We start from the raw sequence: 23065 nt of genomic DNA on the forward strand, positions 1-23065 counted from the left end.
CTTTTCACAAGAAATGTGTGACTAATGTGAGGTAATGGATGTGAACTATATTTATTGTGGTAATCATATCACAATATATACGTACATCATCAAATCACTATGTTCTACACCTAAAGCTAACACAATGTAATATGTTAATTAAATATCAATGAAACTGGAAAAAAATAAAAACAATTAATTTCCTGCCATCATTTTGGATTTTCTAGTTTCCTTTTGTATTGTTCTCATTGTTTGTTTCTATATTTTATGAAAAGTAATTAAGAGCTTTCTTTTATCTTATTGTAAATGATAATATTAACATATTGCATATTAATTTCTTGCTTAGCATATGTATATATTTAACTCTTTTCATTGTTTTATGTGCGCCTCAAACAGATTACAGCTGGATTTTTAATGCAATTTAATATTCTCTGGATTATAAAAGATCATTTTATTTCTGCATATTTATTAAAAATATATTTGATCTCATTTACTCAAAAAATGTCATTATTTCATATGGTGTTATACTGTATAACTATGTCAAAATTTATTTATGCTATTTATGGACTTTCGGGTTATTTCCTGTTTTTACAATGGCAAGCCATATTATAGTGATCTTGCACATATTTTCTTCTGGATATGCGTCTTTGGGAGTACAAACACTAGTTGATAAGATATGTGCATGTTTAATTAACAAGGTAATTTTAATTTTTTTTTTGCAAAATGGTACCAAATTAGGTTTCATTAATAGTATATTAGAGTCCGTTTCTCCTTCTCCTCACCAATATACATAATATAACACTTTTTAACTTTTGACAGTCCAGACAGTGAAATAGCATCTGGAGTAATGGTATTGTGGTTTGAATGTGCATATTTTTGATTACCAAGGAGACTGAACAGCTTCTCCTGGGCCATCCTTGCTTTCTCTTAAGGGAAATGCCTTTTCACATCTTTTGTCCATTTCTTTTTCTATTTGGCTGTTGATCTTTTTCTTACTGATTCATAGGAATTTTTAATATTTTGTTAATTTGTTTTCCATCATGTATGTTCATCCTTTTCCAGTTTTTGCCTTGTATTTGTATTCACGTTATAGCATCCTGTGATGATCTAAAGTACTCATGTTAATGTATTTGAATATATTGTTCTTTTCCTTTAGTTTTAGTGTGTTTATTGTCTTATTTAAGAAATCTTGTACCACTCCAAAAATGTGAAGAAATTCTTCTGTATCTTCTTTTAAAACTTTTATAGATTAGCTTTTTATGTTACATCTTTAATTCACTTGAAATTGATACTTATGCAGTGTGATGTAGGAATTTTTTTTCCAGTAGGCATAATCAATGATTTACCAATGATTCAATAAATACTAAGTCTTTATTTAGTACTCCAAACTTTCGCAGGGATATTTATCCCACCTTTACATTCAGAAATATTAATCCCAGGGTGCCTGGGTGGCTCAGTTGGTTAAGCGACTCACTTCGGCTCAGGTCATGATCTCACCGTTCGTGGGTTCAAGCCCTGCACTAGGCTGTGTGCTGACAGCTCAGAGCCTGGAGCCTGCTTCGGATGCTGTGTCTCCCTCTCTCTCTGCCCCTCCCCTGCTCACACTCTGTCTCTCTGTCTCTCAAAAATAAATAAATGTTTTAAAAAAAGAGAGAAATACTTAAGCCAACTTAACTATGAATTAAATTTTCATAGGTGCATGAATGTAGTCCTGGATTATTTATTTTGTTCATTGTTTAATTGTGCACTGCTCTCAAACTGTCTTAATATAACTTTATGATATCTTGATATTTCATAGGGAACACCCCCGACCTCAAACTTTTTTCCTCTTAGAAATGTCTGGTTTATTATTGGTGCATTGTTCTTCCACATAAGTTTTGGAAACATCTTATAGAGAATATGTAAGAAAAAAAAATCTTGTCGAGATTTTGACTGCAAGCCTATTTAATATAAAGAAAATTTTAGCAGATTTTATATGTTTCTGCCTATATAAATGCCATATCTCTTGCTTTATTTAGATGTTCTGTTTTCTTTTAATAAAATTTTACAATATTCTCTACAAAGAGCTTGCCCATCTTTTGTATATTAGTTTTAAATATTTTATATATTTATTGATAATGTAAATGCTACCTTTTTACAATAAAATTTCAAATGAAGAACAACAATAAAAGTTCTCAATCATTAGTATAAAACTCAATTTTGATGCTGTGAATACATCCAGGTAACCAACAAATAGGTATTAAAATAGAACACCATCAGAACCCCAGAAGACTCCTGCACTCCCCAAGAAGTACCACTCTCCTGTCTAATTCATAAATTAGTTTACTTGTTGTTTTGTTGTTTTTGTTTCTGAGAGAGCGAGAAAGAGCATGCACACAAACACATGGAAAGTGCAGAAGGACAATGAGAGAGAGAATCCCAAGCAGGCTCTTGGCTGAGCAAGCTGAGGCTCCATTCCATGACTCTGGGATCATGACCTGAGCTGAGATCAAGCGTTGGATGCTCAACTGACTAAGCCACCCAGGCACCCCTTGTTGTTCTTTGTAACTGTATTTCAAAATAATTATAGAATATGTGACTGGATTCTTCAACTCAACATTGTATTTGTGAAATCCATCAGTGTAGCATTAGCTTATTCAATTTTCATTGTCAAGTGATATTATACTGCAGTAATATTCCACCACTTACTCTCTTATTCTAATACTGATGTGTAGTTTTGAGTTTTTGGCTATTAGTCATAGTATGGTTATGAACATTTTTTATACATCCTGGTACACATATATTCATATTTCTATTGGTATATACCTTTTAGATCTAGAATTTTATTTTACCCTATTTACAAGCTAGTAAGTTAGTTTCATGAATGCTGGCAGAAGACACAAGACTCCTAGCTTAGAGACAAAAACATGTACTACTCATGGCACACTAAACAGCACGAGTATCAATATATTTGTGCCAGCTTCCCTCTCCTGCCCCAAGACTCATGGGGATGAAGCAGCAATCAAGATGGAGCCTGTACACATGAGTATGATGTTAAACAGGACTGGTTATAACAAGCATCTTTTTCTTCTAGATCAGGCAGCAAGCTTCCAAAATGTTATCATTAAATATAAAATTTATTCTCTTTATCATTTGTTATTGTTGCAGTTAGTATTGTCACAGTACATTTTAAATATAACATTGCACACAGATTTTAAGTGTGAGGATTGAGGAGTTTTGATAAATGTATACAGACTCAAGTAAGTCCCCATGGCAGACATGATTCTATGATGGCCTCATCATAGAATTCCCAAGTCCCTAAGACATGCACACTACATACTCTCCTCCTTTTGAGTGTAGATAAGACCTTTGAATATGATATCACTCCCTTGATTATATTGTGTTATATAGCAAGAGAGATTTTGCAGATATTAACATTCCTAGTCAGCTGACTTTGATCAAAGGAGATTATTCTGGATGGGACTAACCTAATCAGGCAGCCATAAAAGAATCAAGCAGCAGCAGCAACGACACACTTTTTCTCCTCCATAAGAAAATAATCGAGCATGTTGTAAACTGCCTGTGGAGGAGAACCCAAATTTTAGGCATTGAGAGTGACTTCTAGCTGGAAGTCAGTGAGACACAGAGAACTTAGTTTTACAGGGGCAAGAAACTGAATTCTTTCCACAATCACAGGAACTTTCAAGAGGACTTGGGGCTTCACATGAGATCTCAGCCCCAGCTACATCATGACTTCAGTCTTGTGGGACCCAGAACAGAGGACCCAGTTACGTCATGGCCAGAATTCTGACCTACAGAAACTATAAGAAAATTAAATGAAACTATAAGATAATAAGATAAGTTGTTTAAGCCACCAAGTTTATGGTAACTTGCTATGCAGCAACAGAAGACTATTACATCCCCTCATCCTGGAGGCTGTTCTGATTTCAATCACCATATCTTAGTTTTGCCTTCCCTAGAATTTCATAAAAGTTATAAATAATTATGTGTGTGGATGTGTGTGGCATCTTTTGTTCATGTTTTTGTGTGCATCAGTAGTTTGTATTTTTATGGCTAAGTATTTTATATCATTTATGTTAATATATAAAATTATAGTATTATTTGTTGCTAAGTATTTTATTATTATATAATGTAGTTCAATTTGATTATTCACCTGGTTTTGGATGTTTGAGTAGTTTTTAGCTTGGGGATAATATGAATAAAGCTGCTATTTTTAACATTCTTGGCCACAAATCTTATTTGGATATATGTTTCATTTCTTTGGAATAAGTACCTAGAGTAGAATTGTTGAGTCATAAGGCAAGTGGATGTGTATAAGATGTTGCCAAATTGTTTTCCAAAGGATTATATTATTTTTCACTCCCACCAACAATGCATAATCATGCCAATTTCTCTACATCTTGCCAACACTTATTATTGCCAGTCTTTTTAATAGACTATGGAGTCAGACTGCCAAAATTTGAATCCTGGCATTGATGCTTAGCGTACGACCTTGAGCAAGCAATTCTCTGTGCCTCAGTCTTATTATTTGTAAATTGAGAATAATATTAGTGCCTGATCCATAGGGTTGTTTTGATGAATAAATGAATTTATGTATATAAAGTCCTTAGAATTGTGCTTGTCATCTAAAATTACACAAATAAAAATTATCATTTAAAATTTTTGCACTTGTATTCATGAAAAATACGGCTCTATAATTTTCCTTACTCCTACTCTCTTTTGGAGGTTTTCTGACTCCAAAATTAGCATTCACATATCTTACTTTTTCTATTCTTTTGTAAATTTAACATGAAATCATTATAACATATTTTATCATTGATAAAACTCAACAATAAAACTGTGTGAAAGTGGTGTTTGATTTGGAAAGATTTTAACTCATTCTATTTCTTTGTTATGTGAAAACTCTAATTTCCCACCTCTTGTGTAATATCAGCAAATGATATTTTTACCCAAAGTTATCAATTTTATCAAACTACTCATATTTATCGCCTAGTTTTTCCAATAATCCTTTAATTTTTTTGTTGCACTTATAAGTGTGAACTCAATTGTTTTCTAATAATGCTTGTGTGTGTTTTTTTAATTAGTCTTGCTGTCATTTTGGCTGACCTTAATGTTTTCAAAGACTCAGCTCTTAACTTTGTTGAGATGCCACATTGTATGTTAATTTTCCTTATCATTCATTTGTACTCTTATCATTTGCTTCTTTTCTGTCCTTGGCAAGATAACTCTTTTCTCTTTTTAACTTTTTAATTTGGATGTTTTACTCTTTAATTCTCAGCACTTCTCTTAAAAATGTCAGCATTTAAGTCTAAATTTACATTTCCTTCTATGCACACCGTTGCTGCATACCAAAGGTTTACGCTTTGATAAAAAGAGTTTTCATCAAAACTTAGTAGTATTAAAATATTGCTAAATATTTACTCATTTCCGCTATTACTTACTCTTTAATATGTGTTACACATACATGGGTTTTTTAAAATTCCAATATAGGCATCCATTCTGGTCGTCTTTTTGCTATTGAATTTTATCAAATGATTTTCTGCCTTTTTTGAGAAAATAGTATTTCTAGTCTCTTTATTTGATAATATGGTGAGTTTCATTGGTAGTTGTCAAATTCTGAAACATTTATAGAGATTGATTTACTACCAAAGTTATGTTCAATTTTCCTAAATATAACATATGTGTTTGAGAGAAAATGTGCACCTTTATTTACTGAGTACAATATTTTATATGTCTGTTGGCTAAGCTTGCTAATCAAACTCTTCAAAATCATATATCCTTAATGATATTTTTATTGGCTTGGTCTATTGATTACTAAACATTGGTTATCTTATTCCCCTGTCATAAATTATGATTAAATATAGTACTAAAACAATAGTTATGAAAATTAATAATTTTGTCAAGTTCAGCTTCTAACTTAGACTTTTTTCATGTTTTGAGACTATTTCATTAGTTGTATACAATTATATCTCTCTGGTAGTGAATCCATTATCAATACATGGTGATCTTTGTCATTGGTAAAAGTTGTGCATTTTATTTCTGTGATTTGTATAATACATCATCTTCTTTTGGTTAGTATTTGTCTCTTGTAAGTTTTTAATATTTTTCTTCAATAATTGAGTATTTTTATACTTTAAGGATCTCTTTAGTAAAGATCTCTTAGCTAAATTTAAAAAATTCAATTTGACCATCTTTGTCTTTTAAGTGAAGAGTTTAGTCCATTTATATGGTTATAACATTTTTTATTTCTACCCTCTTTGTGCTTTTCATTTTGTCTTTCTATAATTGAAGACGTTTCTCTTTGAACATATCAGTTTTCTATTTTCATTATCTCTTTGTAGACAATGAATACATCATTCTGAGCTTTTTGAATAACTTTTAAATTTTCATCCAATTCCTCAATTCTCTCTTCAGCTGAGTTGAATATGTAGCTTAACTATCCATTAGGTTTAAAACTGATTGTTTTTGTTATTCATAGGAGCTCCTTCTCTCTCTCTCTCTCTGTTTTAAGTTATTTACCCATTTGAGAGCACAAGCAGGGGAGGGGCAGAGAGAGCGAGAGCGAGAGCAAGAGCGAGAGCGAGAGCGAGAGCGAATCCCAAGCAGGCTCTGCACTGTCAGCTCAGAGCCCAATGTGGGGCTCAATCCCACCAACTGTGAGATCAGTCACCTGAGCCAAAATCTAGAGTTGCTACTCAACCAACTGAGCCCCAGGTGCTCCAATATGAGCTCTTTCTGATTTTTGTTTTCAAATTTTCTTTGTAAGTTTTATATATTCTCTTGTTCCTTGTTTATATACTTAATCTTCTTATACTAAAATGTATTAATATTTAGTTTTTGCTGTGTCAATTTAAATATCATTGTGGGTTTGATGCTACCTCCTGTTGTTTTTGCTGACTCTTACATATGGAGTCATGTTTTCTTGTTTTGTTTTATAGCTTTTAACTCTGAATTCATATTCCTTGGAGCTTTTTGTTTATAGAACTGTGAGGCCTGGCCTAAGGTGCATTCTCTAAAGGGGGATTGAGTTTGTTTATGCTTATTCCTGGGAGCACCACTAATCTGGATTCACATTACATGAGCTGGCATGAATTTGTGCTACAGACTCACATGATGGAAAGATTGTGTTGTGACATCTCAAGGGAGAATTTTTATATTCTTCTAGTAACAAGATCAAGGGAAGAAATATTCCTTGTTGGCCCCTTCACCTGGGCACCCTGACACTGAGCATATAACCCTTTGAGGCCCCAGCTGTATGTAGGGGAGTTCTGATAGACTCCATATTTTTTTCTGGCTCTAGAATGTATGTGTGTTTCTCACACATGCTGTAGCCATTGAAACTAAAACTCAAGGTCACTAGGGTTTGGCAGATATCATCAGAGTGGCTTAGACACTGGCTTACTTCCCAGAGTTTCTGCTTTAACTCACTTTTTGGCATCTATTGATTCCAACCTTTTTTGCCACTTCAGTTGTATACTAAGTTTTGATCTTTAAAAATTGTTTTTTAAATTTTTGTTCAGATTATTAGTTATCTTCTGCAGCGGGATTTTTCAGCGTGTCCAGTTTGCCAGAGTACTAGAAATATAAAACATTAATTTTTTTTTAATACTTGTAGAATCTATCTCTTTTCTCTGTCTCATTTACAGCATCCTAAGGCCCTCATCTAGATTCTCATCTTGGTTCTGGTTTCACTCACTTCCACATGTGGTCAAATTTTTATAGGGTTCTCCTTGAGTTGCACAAAATCCAAATTCCTTGGAGGGACAGAGAAGGAATGGTCAATAATATGTGACTAAAACTAACATGTGTGCTATAAGGAAATAGAGCCAATTAAAAAATGGATTACCAATAGTGTATTTTGCAGGATCTAGGGCCATGGAATTTTTTTTATCTCAGTTCTGAGTCTAAAAGTATAGATTTCTACTTTGCATCTGGGGGAAAAAAATCAAATTTTCCAAGTTCAACACTTGTATTTCAAAGCACATGAAATTATTTGCTTAGTCTAAAAAGATCTTTGACAGCAAGTTTCAAGTACTTAAGAATGCATAAGCCTTCTTGTCCATGAATAGAATGAACAGAGAGATGGATATATGCCTTGTTATGAAAGTCTTCCTGAATGATAATTCCATTGCAGATGGATAATGATATGTTGCCTCTCCTTGCCATTATTGAGCATTAGGTTGTTATTAACACTTTGTTTCATTTTCTATTACCTACAAAATGGATATGTAGACAAAAGTAGGTTCTTCTTTCCATAATAAACTTTTAAAGCTTTTTAAATCAGTATCTAACATATTATGATTTTTAAATTATGATTTAAAAGCATGTGATCAGTTCCTTCACTCAATTAATTTAATACTAATTTTAAGCCCTCCAATCTTTAATGATAATTAGAGTTTGAGGAAATAATGAATCAGATAATACACTATGTTATTTTCATTTTTTCTGCAGTATGCAAGACACACTCACACATATACACACACATCTTTATCAATGATCCGATCAAAAAGCACCTTAACTTCTTGGACAGAAGGGGCAGGTTTTGCTGATGATATATCAATACATCTAATATACTGGCAAAATTTCATTTAGTAAAAATCTTTAGACAGTGGAAAGCAAATTTCAGAAGGAATATTACCGTGGTTATAAACAGATTAAGAAACACAGCTGTTAAAGAAACTGTGGATATCGATACTTCAGAGAAACACCCTGTAGTCAATAATTCCTTGCCAAAAGCCTGGAATGGATCGTACCAAACTTAGGTCAGATGAAAACGATTTCCAAGGTAAGGGGTGTGCTAAGGTTAGATGTCTAACCCCATAACCTATCTCTGCAGTTTGTTAAGTATCTTCATACCTTTATTTGTAGTTTTCTTATAACTCACTTACAGTTATAACCTGGCACTTTAACTCAAAATATCAGGGCCTTGCTGATTTCGTTGTCTTCCTAATAATTGTTCCCTGTTCCACAGTCATCAAATGAAACATATCTTATAGTACTGTCCACTTCTAGATCAGCACCATCCAATAGAAATAGAAGACAAGCTGGAAGTACAAACCACGTTATTAAAAAAATTTCTAGTACCACATTTTTAAAAAAGGAAAATGGGAAATTAATTTTAATAATGTATTGTATTTAATATCCAATATCCAAAATAGTATGTCAAATGTAATCAATTCTAAAATTATTATTCGGTTTTTTTATATTCTTTTCTCATATGAGGCCTCTAAAATTCTCTGTGTATTTTATACATCCAGCACATTTAATTTGGGTTAGCTCCATTTCAAGTACGTAAGTGACAGTACAGTTCTAGACAATTTTTTAAAGGAACATATGGCACAGGCTTTATGAACTCAAGCTCAGTTGTCTTTATACCACCCTATGATAATGGAAGGTTGAGAATACACTAAACTTTCATTTTTAATCCCAGGAAGTTGAAATATCTACCTGTTTATTTAGCAAATATTTATTCTTTGCTGACCTTATGCTTTATAATATAATTGTTGCTAACTTTATTTTTTCATACTTTATTTTTTTTTACTCTTTAAATTTTTTTAACTTTATTTTTTATTTTTTAAAATTTACATCCAAATTAGTTAGCATATAGTGCAACAATGATTTCAGGAGTAGATTCCTTAGTGCCCCTTACCCATTTAGCCCATCCCTCCTCCCACCACCCCTCCAGCAACCCTCAGTTTGTTCTTCATATTTATGAGTCTCTTCTGTTTTGTCCCCATCCCTGTTTTTATATTATTTTTGTTTCCCTACCCTTATGTTCATCTGTTTGGTCTCTTAAAGTCCTCATATGAGTGAAGTCATATGATTTTTGTCTTTCTCTGACTAATTTCACTTAGCATAACACCCTCCAGTTCCATCCACATAGTTGCAAATGGCAAGATTTCATTCTTTTTGATTGCTGAGTAATACTTCATTGTATATATATACCACATCTTCTTTATCCATTCATCCATCGATGGACATTTGGGCTCTTTCCATACTTTGGCTATTGTTGATAGTGCTGCTATAAACATGGGGGGGGTGCATGTGTCCCTTCGAAACAGCACACCTGTATCCCTTGGATAAATGCCTAGTAGTGCAATTTCTGGGTCATAGGGTAGTTCTATTTTTAGTTTTTTGAGAAACCTCCATACTGTTTTCCAGAGTGGCTGCACCAGCTTGCATTCCCACCAGCAATGCAAAAGAGATCCTCTTTCTCTGCATCCTTGCCAACATCTGTTGTTGCCTGAGTTGTTAATGTTAGCCATTCTGACAGGTGTAAGGTGGTATCTTATTGTGATCTTGATTTGCATTTCCCTGATGATGAGTGATGTTGAGCATTTTTTCATGTGTTGGTTGGCCATCTGGATGTCTTCTTTGGAGAAGTGTCTATCCATGTCTTTTGCCCATTTCTTCACTGGATTATTATTATTTTTTTTTTTTTTTGGTGTTGAGTTTGATAAGTTCTTTGTAGATTTTGGATACTAACCCTTTATCTGATATGTCATTTGCAAATATCTTCTCCCATTTTGTCGGTTGCCTTTTAGTTTTTCTGACTGTTTCCTTCACTGTGCAGAAGCTTTTTATTTTGATGAGGTCCCAGTAGTTCATTTTTGCTTTTGTTTTCCTTGCCTCTGGACACGTGTTGAGTAAGAAGTTGCTGTGGGCAAGATCAAAGAGGTTTTTGCCTGTTTTCTCCTCGAGAAAACTAATCTTTGACAAAGCAGGAAAGAATATCCAATGGAATAAAGATGGTCTCTTTAGCAAGTGGTGCTGGGAAAATTGGACAGGGACATGCAGAAGAATGAACCTGGACCACTTTCTTACACCATACACAAAAATAAACTCAAAATGGGTGGTAACTTTAATGTCACAAAGAGTTTTCATGCTCATGGAGCTTGTATTATCATTAAAAGGATGTACACATAGGGGCTTCTGGGTGGCGCAGTCAGTTAAGCGGTCCGACATAAACAACGCAGTTCATGGGTTTGAGTCCCATGGTGGGCTCTGTGCTCAGAGCCTGGAGCCTGCTTCAGATTCTGTGTCTTCCTCTCTCTCTGCATCCCATCCTCCACCCCACTCATGCTCTGTCTCTCTCTCTCAGAAAAAAATAAATATTAAAATTAAAAAAAAATTTTAAGGGACAAATAAACAATTGTCATGCATTTTGTGCTAGAAACTCTTCTAAGTGCTCCCTATATATTATCTCCAGCATGTATCAGGTAGGTAAATTCTTCTCCCTAATTTACAGATGAGAAAATTGTAGTCAACTAGCTCCTTGCTCTAATGCCCTGTCTTCATAGCTCTTTTCCCCAAACTGAAGATATTCTCACCTAAAAAATCCTGGGGCAATAATTGTCAACTTTGGTAGCACATTAGAACTTTTAGGGAACCTCTCTCAGAAATTCTGATTTGGTTGGTCTGACTTTTTTTGGTTTTTGTTTATTTGTTTTTGTTTTGTTTTGTTTTGTTTTAAACTACCTGGGTGGTTCTAATATGCTGCCAGGATTATTTTAGGAGAAATGTAAGGAACTTTAATTCCATGGTCATGGGAAACAGCTATAAGTCACCGTTAATAGTAAACTCTTTCTCACTTTACTCATAATAGATTAAGCTTTGTCTTTGTCCCTGACATCAAGTCTGAAGATTTTTGCCTAAATTCATTTTATCATCTTCTGCTCACCTAAGAGACCAAAAAATCACTTAGCTCTTTGCTAAGCTTTCTGTTCAGTCGAGTTCTTCTCTAAACCTCTACCCCAAAACAGGACTAAGTCTGCATTTCTAACAATATCCAGAAGTTGCTAATGTTTACCCAGGAACCACACTTTGAGAACAATTGCTCTGTGGAATGTTGTACTGGATTCCTCCCAAATACCTTGTACTCTAGCTGCCTCTTCCTGAATACATCATGGTGCTTGCCCCACTCTGGAATATGTCCATCTAACTCCCAGCATCTGCTGATCTACCCCATCTTATGTACTTTGTATTTAAAGTATTTTTAATTTTATTGTTTATTTTTGAGAGAGAGAGAGAGAGAGAGAGAGAGAGAAAGCTCGATTGGCGGAAGGGCAGAGAAAAAGTGGGAGACAGAGAATCCAAAGCAGGCTCCAGGCTCTGAACTGCCAGCACAGAGTCCGATGCGGGGCTCGAACTCACCAACTGTGAGATCATGACCTGAGCTGAAGTCGGACACTCAACCAACTGAGCCACCCAGGCACCCCTCTATTTCTGAATCTAGTTCTGTGATGAGATATACTTGCACTTTTGCAAATACAACAGTACGAGCTTTTCAGCAACTAGATCAATGATGCTATTGTAGATTCCACACAAACCCCATTCATCTATGAGCACTGCATGTGAAGAATGTTCAAATTGGAACTTTTATTGACCTAGAAATTTCATAGTCCTTTATGAAGCACTGAAGGTATAATGTTGTGTATTTAAGATGGCATATCTGATTATGAGAACAGCAGAGGATGAACAAGAAGAAATACTTTAGGGAGAGGAGAACATATCTAAATTACAAAAAGGAAATATAAAATCAGATCTTCTTAGATCAACTCTGTAGTATACTGCTGCTTATTTATGCCTGCTTCCAAAAAAAAAAGAGCATCAGGCCTCTTGAGGTTAATCAGTTTCTATTTTGTCTTACTTGGTCATCTTGTGAGTTATAGGTGGCCCTTGATGTTCTGTACTTTGTATTCTAGTTTAGCCTCTCCCTCTTTATCCCTTGTGGACAGTTCATTCAACCATCATTCCAACTCTCCAACTGTTTATCTTCCTCTATGATATATGATAGATGTTAGCTAAATACTTGAATTCTCAGCTTCCCTTCCCACAAGAAGTGACATAATTCTGTGGCATATTCCCGATCAGGGAGGTACAAGCACAAGTCTCTGAGGAGGGCTTTCTTCAAAACTTCACAAGAAGAAGACTTCTACCTTTATATTTTGCCCTTTGCCTATCCTCCTTCTCTCCACTGGCACCCAAACATATCTCATAAATTCAATAGCAATCTTGTAGCCAAAAAATGGCAGGAAGGCAGAAAGATCCTAGGTCTTTGCTGAGATATTTGAGCAATCAAACCCATCATACAACTGACCTTTTTGTTACATCAGAGTGATAATCCCAATTTTATTCATCCCATTTTCCATCAAGTTTTTTGTAAAAGTGAAATCAATCCTACTTGATACATATATTGAACTCTTGAACTACCCTTCAAACTATTAAGTTACTACTTCTTTAAACAATACCTCATTAATGATGACTTTGAGCTCTCACCTGCTGGTACTACCAGCCATATCTCACCACTGGAGTAAAAGGCCAAACCTCCTCACCAGGCTACAGGAATATTTGCAGGTAGGAGCTTAGGGAAATTATTTTTTTCCCTATCATACATGGTTCTAACAATCAATATCTGCAACATGAAGAAGGGACCCTGGAAACTCACAAATATTGGGAAACTATAGTTTGCTTGCTCATGATTGACTACATTTTTTTGGTCAATTCACAACCGTCTCTGTCTCCTCAGTTATATGCTGTTCCCATTTTTGGTGTGTGAAGCAAGAGTCTGCTGCATTTCCAATAGATAGCTAGAAGTGAGTGTTTCATCCAATCAGTCACCTGTGCGCATTGGTCACAGCTGTTCCTTGACTGCTATGGTGAAAAGAGACACTTCCTACTCTACTCTTAGTTCAGGAACTAACATGGTCTCCTTCAGAGTTTTGAGCTTGAGCACTGCCCAGGACTGTACTCTGGTCCTTCCAGAGGACTCTGGACACATGTGAGTCATTTAGAAGAGGTCACCAGAATAAAAGGAAGACCACCTCTTGACCTAGAGTTCCTTTAATCCATTTTCTGGTTATCCTTCCCAAAGTCTTCCTTGAGTCACAGAGGAATAAATATTGCCCCTGGCCATTGAATAGGCAGAGACTAGATCTTTCTAAACCTACCAGCGTAACCAAGGCAAAGACAGCTGAAAGCACATAAACTAGCTGGTTAAGTTATTGTTAACCAAGAAGGGCTTAGCATACTAAGGGGGAAAAGTGCTGTGTTCAACATTTTAAAACATTTTACGTCCCTGTAGCAGTGGGCTACAGTACTTTAGCTTGAGATTAGTTTCACATAAACTTGCCAAGATAAAGAACCTTTGTGGAATGCTTCTTCCCTAGCTGCTTTATGATTAGCAATGCAACAGTCATAGGACCACATCTTGTGGTCTCCTACTTGCTAAACAGTTTCACTATGTCAGAATTTCACATTAAATTAAAAATGACATGAAAATGCATTTTAGTTTATGATGATGGGGACTCTTAAAGTCTCACACACTGAACAATTCTGAAATATCTGATGACTTACTCTTTTCATAATTTTGTTACTGCATTTTAGCATTCTGAGCTTAAAAAACACAAATTATTTTTAGCATTCGTATCACCCGTTTCTTAACGGAAAAAAACCCATGCTTTTTCTAAAAAGTACTACAAAGTTAACTAGACACAAACATATTTCCAGTGGTTATCCAGTCCATATAGAAAAAAACATTCCCATGGAAGCAAATCACTTCTGTAGCATTCTTTACATTTTTGATTCCTTGCATTATTCCTATAACCTCAATGGTTTCATTAATATGTCTGAATGAGGCCTTGGCAGCAAAGCCCTTCGAATGATGAACAAAATAGGTTAATTAGAAGCCTTCTAACTTTTCCTAACTTATAAATTCTCATGAATAAAAGAAGTGAAACATAAGTCTCATAATGCAAGAAGAAAAAATGGCATTATTTTTATACTCCCAGATGAATAAACTACAGTAAGAAAAATATCATTTATGAAAAATCTTATAGCAATAGCAGGAATTTTTTCAAGATTGGCCCCATGCCATCTTTCTCACTGAGAGTCTACTCCCTATGGCTACCACAGCATCAGCATTTTTATGTAACATTCTCTTCTCCCCTCTTTTTCCCTATAGTTGTGAACTTCTGTCTTCTAGTCCTTCTTTCCCTGTGTTTGGACAGGAAGAGGATGATTTTGTGATCACAGTGATCTATAGTTGTCTTTCAATTATCATCATTGGCATTTTCCACTTCCCAGATTACCTCTGGCACTCTCTGAGCAAGTTTCTCCCACTGTGCAGCATGCTCCCAGGATAAATCCCCTGCCATCAGTTGCTGTGTGGGCAGGAAATGCAAACTAATTTTAACCTTAGCTTAACCAAAGCAGTATCAGAATCTTAAAACCACAGAAAAGAAATCACACAGGAGAGGTGAAAAGCAATTAGGAATGATGGAGAAGTGTGGGCCGATCTGGTAGTGGGGGTTATCCTAAGCTCTGATTTTCTCAATGAGTACCAATAATTGAGAACAGAGTCTATAGCTTTGCATATTTATTATTCTAAAGCACATGTCAGACAGACAATATTTATCTGGGTCAGTGAGCTCAGTTGGTGTGGAGCTAATAAGGCCAAAAGCATGGACTCTTTCCCCATAGAAACCAGGAAAATTGACTCAGAGAGAAAAACAAACTTATTCTACATTCACAAGTTGTACCCCAAAACCTGGCCAGACATCTCACAAATGCATGCTGTGGATAACAAGTGGGGTGGGTGAGAGAGACTATGCTAACTCATAATAAGTCCGATGAAAGTGTTCTAGAGTTGACTCCAAGTGGAGGTCCTTCAGGAAGCAAATTAGGAATGTAATTTATTAAGAGGGTTGGCATTCAGATGTCAGATAAAATAGGCATATAGATGCATGTCACTGCCACTTGCCACAAAAAAAAAATTGTTAAGATACTGTTATCTATGTTGATGTATGCATTGTTTTAGAGAATTCATAATGAGTTTTTGGTGGTCTCCACTATTTTCAGGGCTCATCTCTTATAGGCAACTCTGCCTCTTGGCCACATAGGAAGACACTATGAAAATATCTACTTTGGAATCAGAGCCTGCTTCATTTCCTTCTTGCATGGCCCTGGATAAATTATACTCTCTAAATTGTTTCCTCATATGCAAGAGAGCAGTTGGGAGGATTCAGTGAGATGAAGTATGTAAAGCTATTAACTTAGTGCCTAGGACATAGTAAACTCTTCACTAACAGTTATTTGTGTTATCATTACAACATGAGATAGCATATGACAAGTGGCTGGTGTAATGTCAGGTTCATAATAGGGAAATCAACAAAGATTAGTTCCCATTCTTCTTCCCTTTACAGTTTCTCTGATTTTTCTGTAGGTTTCTCTCCTCATTTCTTTTTCCTTGCAGGTCACTCTCTCTCCCTGTCCAAAGCCTTCCTACTTTTATGATTTCACAGAACACCTGCTTAAGAATCTTGGCATCTCTAGCCTGAGGTGTGCTTCATCCTTTACACTTCATTCGTGCGTTGACTGTGTCTCAAGGTCTTTTCCTCAGAGCAGCCATCTTGTTACTTAACCTTCTTCTAGCATTCACTCATTGGAAGATTTATAGATCCATTCAAAAACAAAACAAAACAAAACAAAACACGTCTATTAGTAGTGTTGTTCAGGAGGCCAGATATGAGGGATATATTTGGAAAGTATAGGCCACTTCACTTCCAGGTTAAAAATTTGCCTCTCTATATACTTTTATCTGTCTAAGAACTAGGTTCAACCTACCTGATTTAATGTTTTTTTTTTCTTTTTTTTCCTCAAAATGAAATTGAAAGTAAGCTTAATGAAAATAAACTGGTGGGCATGGGAGAAATGTACAATGAACCTTAACTCTGGTCTCACATGTTATGTTTCTCAAAGTTTAGTGTTTGCATAGGAACTTTGATGCTGTTTCCATATTTCAGTGATATAAGTGGTAGAAATAGCTGGACTTGATTTTATCCTTGTGTAGTTCACCTTCCAAGAAAAAAAAAAATCTCATTTGCCTCCCTTTGATACTGTGAAATAGAGAGTACAAGAGATCACTTCAACTCTACCATGGGAAACGGGTTCCTTTTTAATATTTAAGAAAGTACATCTGTGGGTACAGCCAAAGGCCTTCAAAAGAAATTCTGCCAAAGCAGTCGATGATTCAAGAAAACCTTGTCTGATTTCTCTTGGTTCACTCCCAACCAGCTCTGAGACCAGAGTGAGCAACCCTCACTCTTTTTCTTCTTTTTCCATTATGTGCCATAATAAGATTTTATCCCTTCTGCTGTTAATTCAATTATTGATCTCAGTTTGTCTGTAATCGTGATTTTTCTACACATTCCAGATTTTGATGACCATTCATGTCCTTGTAGATATATCTGACCTGCATCTGTATTTTTCTTAGTTTTGAAATTTGTTGGTAGGATTCACAAAGAGACAAGATGTTAGATGTAAGGATGTCTGTATGGAAGGCCCAAAAGAACAAAGATCAAAAAGTTGCATTCTTCTAAAGCAGAATCCTTACAAAATAAATTCTGAAAACTCCCAAATTTCTCTGATCCCACTCTTGGGTAGATTATCCAATCTGATCTAAAACAGTTTATTCCTCACCTGTTCCAAATTTGTAATGTTGTCCTCTAAGGAAAGCATAACTCCCGAGAGTTTTTCCTCAGACATCTTTCAAAGAATTATGAAAACTGAGGGTTGGAACATTGAGGGGGAGGCTGTCTTTAGTGTGGGTTATGAGGCTGATGGTTGGTCTACATCTTAGGAGGACATGCTCTAATACTTTCTTGCTACTCTGTGAGAAGAGTGAAAGACATATGGTCAAGTTTATGCATTCGTTAGACTATTGCATATTGAGAACTCATAGATGATGAAATATTCAAAAGATGAAGAAGACATTGGTTCCTGCCCACCATCTAATAGGGAAAGATGTAAACAAATCAGAATACAAATGAGCTAATTTATGGATAATTGATACACTTTTAATACTTCAGTTCCTTATGGACAATGTATGTGCTTTTCACTTCTATTGAAATAGCACAACTTTTGGAGTAGAATTAACATCATACATCTCCTATAGTCTCATCATATTCTCTGTCCATATTAGTTTCCACTACATTCTTTCTGTTTTTAATTTCCTGTCCTTCCCCCAGGTCCCAGGCCCTCAGTCAATCAATTTCATCTAGTATCCCTTTGATAAGCTGCTGGGACAGTGTTATAAGTGTCAGTATATCTGCTAGTCTCCAGATCACTGAATAAATGTACTAAGACCTAAAATTCACTTGGCAATGCTGTTGGTTGAATCTTCAATAAAATTATGCACTGGGATATACTTGAATCAAAGGCAAACATGGAGTATTTTTTTATTGATATACTCCCTTGAGTCAAGGACTCAAATTTTAAAACCAAATACACTTACAAGGAGAATCATTTATAATGTATTTATTCATTAATTCAAACTGCCTTCACAGTTTAAAAAAAAAACAAAAAACTTGTAGAACCCAGAATCCCAAGCCTATTCCTTAAAAGAATGTATTTTAACCCTATTACAAAATGTAAAGGATATCAAAGTAGTCAAACTAAACTCATGAATATTTATAAAGTTTTACATATCTTTTCTCCATAGAATATCAAGACCTGACAAGTCATTTTCTCTTCCCTTCCTTTATACCAAATGAACTTATTAATAGTGATTACAATGATCAGAAGTGAAACGTTTAAGAGAGCTGACATTTAGGTGCTCATAATTGGGTTTGAAAGTTACCATATTATTGAGATGGATAGGGGAAGTGACTGTGTCATTTTCTCTTGCTCCAGTGGGCTCAGTTCCATGGGCAATAGAACATCACCAGAGGGAGGTTAAGAAGACTATAAAGTTTAAAATAGGATCCAGCAGAAATCTCACAGAGGGCCAGCAATTTTCAAAATCATAGACTTTGAGTACCCTAACTTGTGTGGTCTCTGTACAAGTTGGAAATTATTCTTTGCCTATAAACTAACTAAATGTGTTTGTGTGTCCATTTCTTCTCTTTATTCCTGTGAATTACATCTATATCTATACTCGCATATTTCTTTTCCCCTTTAGCCTCTAAAAGAAATGGACTCTTATTAAGGTGCTATTATGTAAGGAGTGTTTCTAATCTAGTGTGTTCATTCTCTGTACCAGAATCCAAAAAGCAATTTTCAGCTGTATCCCTGGTTTAAGCACCTATCTATAAAAATAATAGAATGAAGTGTTAATAAATATTAAGTCACAGAGAGACCAATGTGGCATGAGAACTCCATACACATTACTTAGGATTAATTATAAATAAAGCCTGGTTCTAGCTTCAACATCCAATGCAACCCTTCCTTAGCTTGGTGGCTTTCTTAGGTAAATTTGGCTAAAGAGATTGACTTTGCCCTCTTTAAGTTTGAATCTCTTCTTTGATTTTTTTTCTGGCACTGCTTTGCTTCCTTACTAAAAGATAGGTTTACAAGGTAGAATTTCTGTCTATTTTGTTTATTCCTGAATTTCTTATTCCTGGATGGTACCAAGTCTATTACTATGTAACCATACATATAGATGTTTATTTAGTTTTTCATTTATACAAATATATAAATTTATATATTTATACATACACACACATACATCAGGCATATTAGGGTTTTTTTTCCCCCCACTAACATGTAACCATTACGTTTATTCTAGTTTTAAGAAGGAATTTCTTTCAGCACAGTACGGAATTTTTTGATCTAAAAATAATTTCCACAACTTAAGCAGCTGGTGGTAAGGGGAAAGATAATGAACCTCTTTGAACTTCAGTTTTCTTCCCTGTAAAATTATAATGCCTATCTCACAGGTCGTTGTGAGATTTGAATACAATAATATACATGAAGTATTTAATACAATGTTTGGCATCTAGTTAGTATATGCTCGATAAATGCTGTGAAAATGTTAGAAGGGGTCTTATACTCTAAGATTGAGATGCGTTGAACATGATAATTATAAGGTTATAGAATTGCTTTATGGCAAACAGAGAATGGCTGGCCAGAGTTCCTGACTGTGAGATCGTGCATGGATGACAAAGCCTAATCAGCCATGGCAGAATTGAATTGCTTATTTTGGCTTTATTTAACAATAAGTTCTGCACAATTAGTTGCTATCAAACTATTAAAATTAATTCCTTCTAGGGAAAGAGTATTATGTAAGTTATGCCTTTACTATTCAAAATGTTATGGTGTGATTTAATTTAAATTTTAAACCAAGACTCCTTCCCAAATACCCAAAGTTCGAATATTGCTTACAAATTAAGGTTGTATCAAAGCAAGCAATATGTTTTTGCATTTTAATACCCTGGTTTCAAACATTATTCAAATGTCACTTATTCCTAAGTTATTTTTTCCAGGAATATAAGACTACATGGGTGCAGGGAAAATAGTACTAGAATCATCTTTGCATATTTACTTGAAATGCCCCACACTACTGCTTCAAAGTGTCAAAAATATGCTGATGTCAAGTCTACGATCCTATGAAAATTCAATGAAAAAAAATGCTAGCAAATCACAAGTTCTCACTTGATACACTATCAAGCTGTATCTCAAAATTTCACTAGGTTCTAGGGAGAATACTTGGATTTGGCCAAATTGGGTCCACATCTCCAATGCTACTTCAGCTGCTGGGGCTCAACAGCGTTCCATTTTGACAGGCATGCCTTTCACATTTACCATGGCCCACCCTGGATGCATTTCTGCCATTTTGGTTACCTGGGGATTTTATCTTTACTTCCAGAGAGTGGAACAAAGAGACCCTACACATAAATGATAGGCAATGTATGCAGAAAGTGAGATTCTATGGAGCTACATGTGTGGGAGAAAATGGCACATTGACCAAGGCCAGGGAGAAGATACCATAGGGGGAGAGAGGATGGAGTACAAAGGAATCAAAAACTTTGGACAGCTAGAAGAGAAGTTCCAATGCTAGCAGCAGTCAGGGGGTTCAGACTGATCCCTAGGATATAATTTCTAAATCAGTCATGTCTTGATGATGTGTTAGTGGTGGGATTCACAAACTGAGGAAGACTAACTATTTATTTTCTTCTACCTATGGCTTATATCTAGCCCATCTTTATGCCTTATTTCTATCATTTGCTTTTGGAATATTTGTTATTTTTATTGAAAAATACTTACATAGCACTTACTGTATGCTGAGCACTCAAAGAATTTTACCCACAGTAACTCAGTGGTTCTCAACCAGGAGCAACATTTGGAAATAATTTTGGTTGTCACAGTTTAAGGAGGGGGGTGTTGTTGCTACTTCATCTAGTGGGCAGAAGTCAGAGATGATGCTAAACATTCTATAATGTACAGGACAGCCCCTCTCCTCGAGGCAGAATTATTTAGCCAAAGATATCAGTATCACCAATGTTGAAAAGCCCTGTATTAATTCGCTAATCTTCAAAACAGCCCTGTGAGGTAGGTACTGTTATTATCCTGATTTTACAGACAAGCAAAATGGGAGTCAGAGAGGTTAACTAACTGGCTAAAGGTCACACAGTTAAATGGCAAAGCTGGTGTGCAAGACTAATCAGCCTGTGTCTATAATCCATGCTCAACCACCACACCAGGCTGCCTCTCTCATGGTTTATATACAAAATACCTCTGCTGCTTTGAAATCTCACCAAGGAAGACCACACTTCATCCCATTCCATCTCCTTACTTCCATACCACAGAATGCAGACTCTGCTGGCTTTGTCCTGTGGTGTCCATCCCTGCCATGGAGGGTATGGGTATGTCAGATGCAAGGAAGTTATTCCTGTCCTAAGCTGGTCTCTATTCATAGTGCATCGTTAACCTTACTCTGGGATTATTCAATATCATGGTCTCTTTATCCTCTTCTTCATGACTTCTAACATTTTGGCTACTTCAGGGCTAATCTATGTATAATTCAGAAGATAGATAATGGAGAAGTTCAAATGAATCCATTTGTGACAAGTTAGCATTCCTGAAGAAGGTATGAATACACAATTTGGAAAATTATGAATAAAATAAAGTCAGCCCACTATACGTGCATTCTTTAAATAAAACTTGACACACAGATGGCCAGACATATGAAAAGATGCTCAACATCACTAATCATCTGGGAAATGCAAATCAAAACTGCAATTTATATCACCTGTCAGAGTGGCTAGAATCAAAAAGACAAGAAATAACAAGTGTTTGTAGGGATGTGGGGAAAAAAAGGAGCGCACTCTTGGTGGAAATGTAAATTGGTACAGCCATTGTGGAAAAGGGTATGGAATTCCCTTAAAACTTAACAAGAGAAATACCATATGATCCAATAATTCCACCACTAGGTATCTACTCAAAGAAAATGAAAACACCAATCCAAAAAGAAATATGCACCCTATGTTTACTATGGCATTGTTTACAACAGCCAAGATATGAAAACAGCCCAAATGTCCACTAATACATGAATGAAAAAAGGAAGATGTGGTATACAGAACAGAATGTTACTCAGTCATTAAAAAAGGTCAAGATTTTGCCATTTGTGACAACCTAGATGGACCTAGAGAGTATTATGATAAGTGAAATCAGTCAGACAGAGAAAGAGAAATACCGTATGATTTCACTTACATGTAGGATATAAAAATAAAAATAAGCCAAAGAAATAAACCAACAAAAAGCAGAATCAAACCTATAAATACTGAGAGCTGATGGTTGCCAGTGAACAAATACTGAGAGCTGATGGTTGCCAGTGAGGAGAACGGTAGGGGGATGAGCAAAATGGGTGTGGGGAGAAGGAGGTTCAGGCTCCCAGTTATGGAATGAATAAGCCATGGGAATAAAAGGTACATTATAGGAACTACAGCCAATGGTATTACAATATGATTAGGGTGACAGATGGTAGCTACACTTACGGTGAGCACAGCATAATGTATAAGCTTGTTGAATCATTATGTTGTACACCTGAAACTAATGTAACATTGTGTTCCAACTATACTCAAATGAATTTTAATAACAAAATAAAATAAAATTTGGTCCTTACATTTCATTTGATAACTCTAAGTTAAGTATAAATAATTGAGAGTTTGCAAAAATTGATGGGAAAACTGAAGGATAAATCCACCCCTACCTGAAAAAAATAAAAGAACTGGGGATTCATGTTATCTCTCTGCAGTACCAAGTGTACATTCACCGGGAAAACACAAGATTTCCAAGCAATATGTGAATT

The sequence above is a fragment of the Lynx rufus genome, unplaced genomic scaffold (genome assembly GCF_022079265.1).
Source record: "Lynx rufus isolate CCGP_SWC_20201006 ecotype Redwood Valley unplaced genomic scaffold, mLynRuf1.p SCAF_3, whole genome shotgun sequence".
NCBI classification, from domain to species: Eukaryota; Metazoa; Chordata; class Mammalia; order Carnivora; family Felidae; genus Lynx; species Lynx rufus.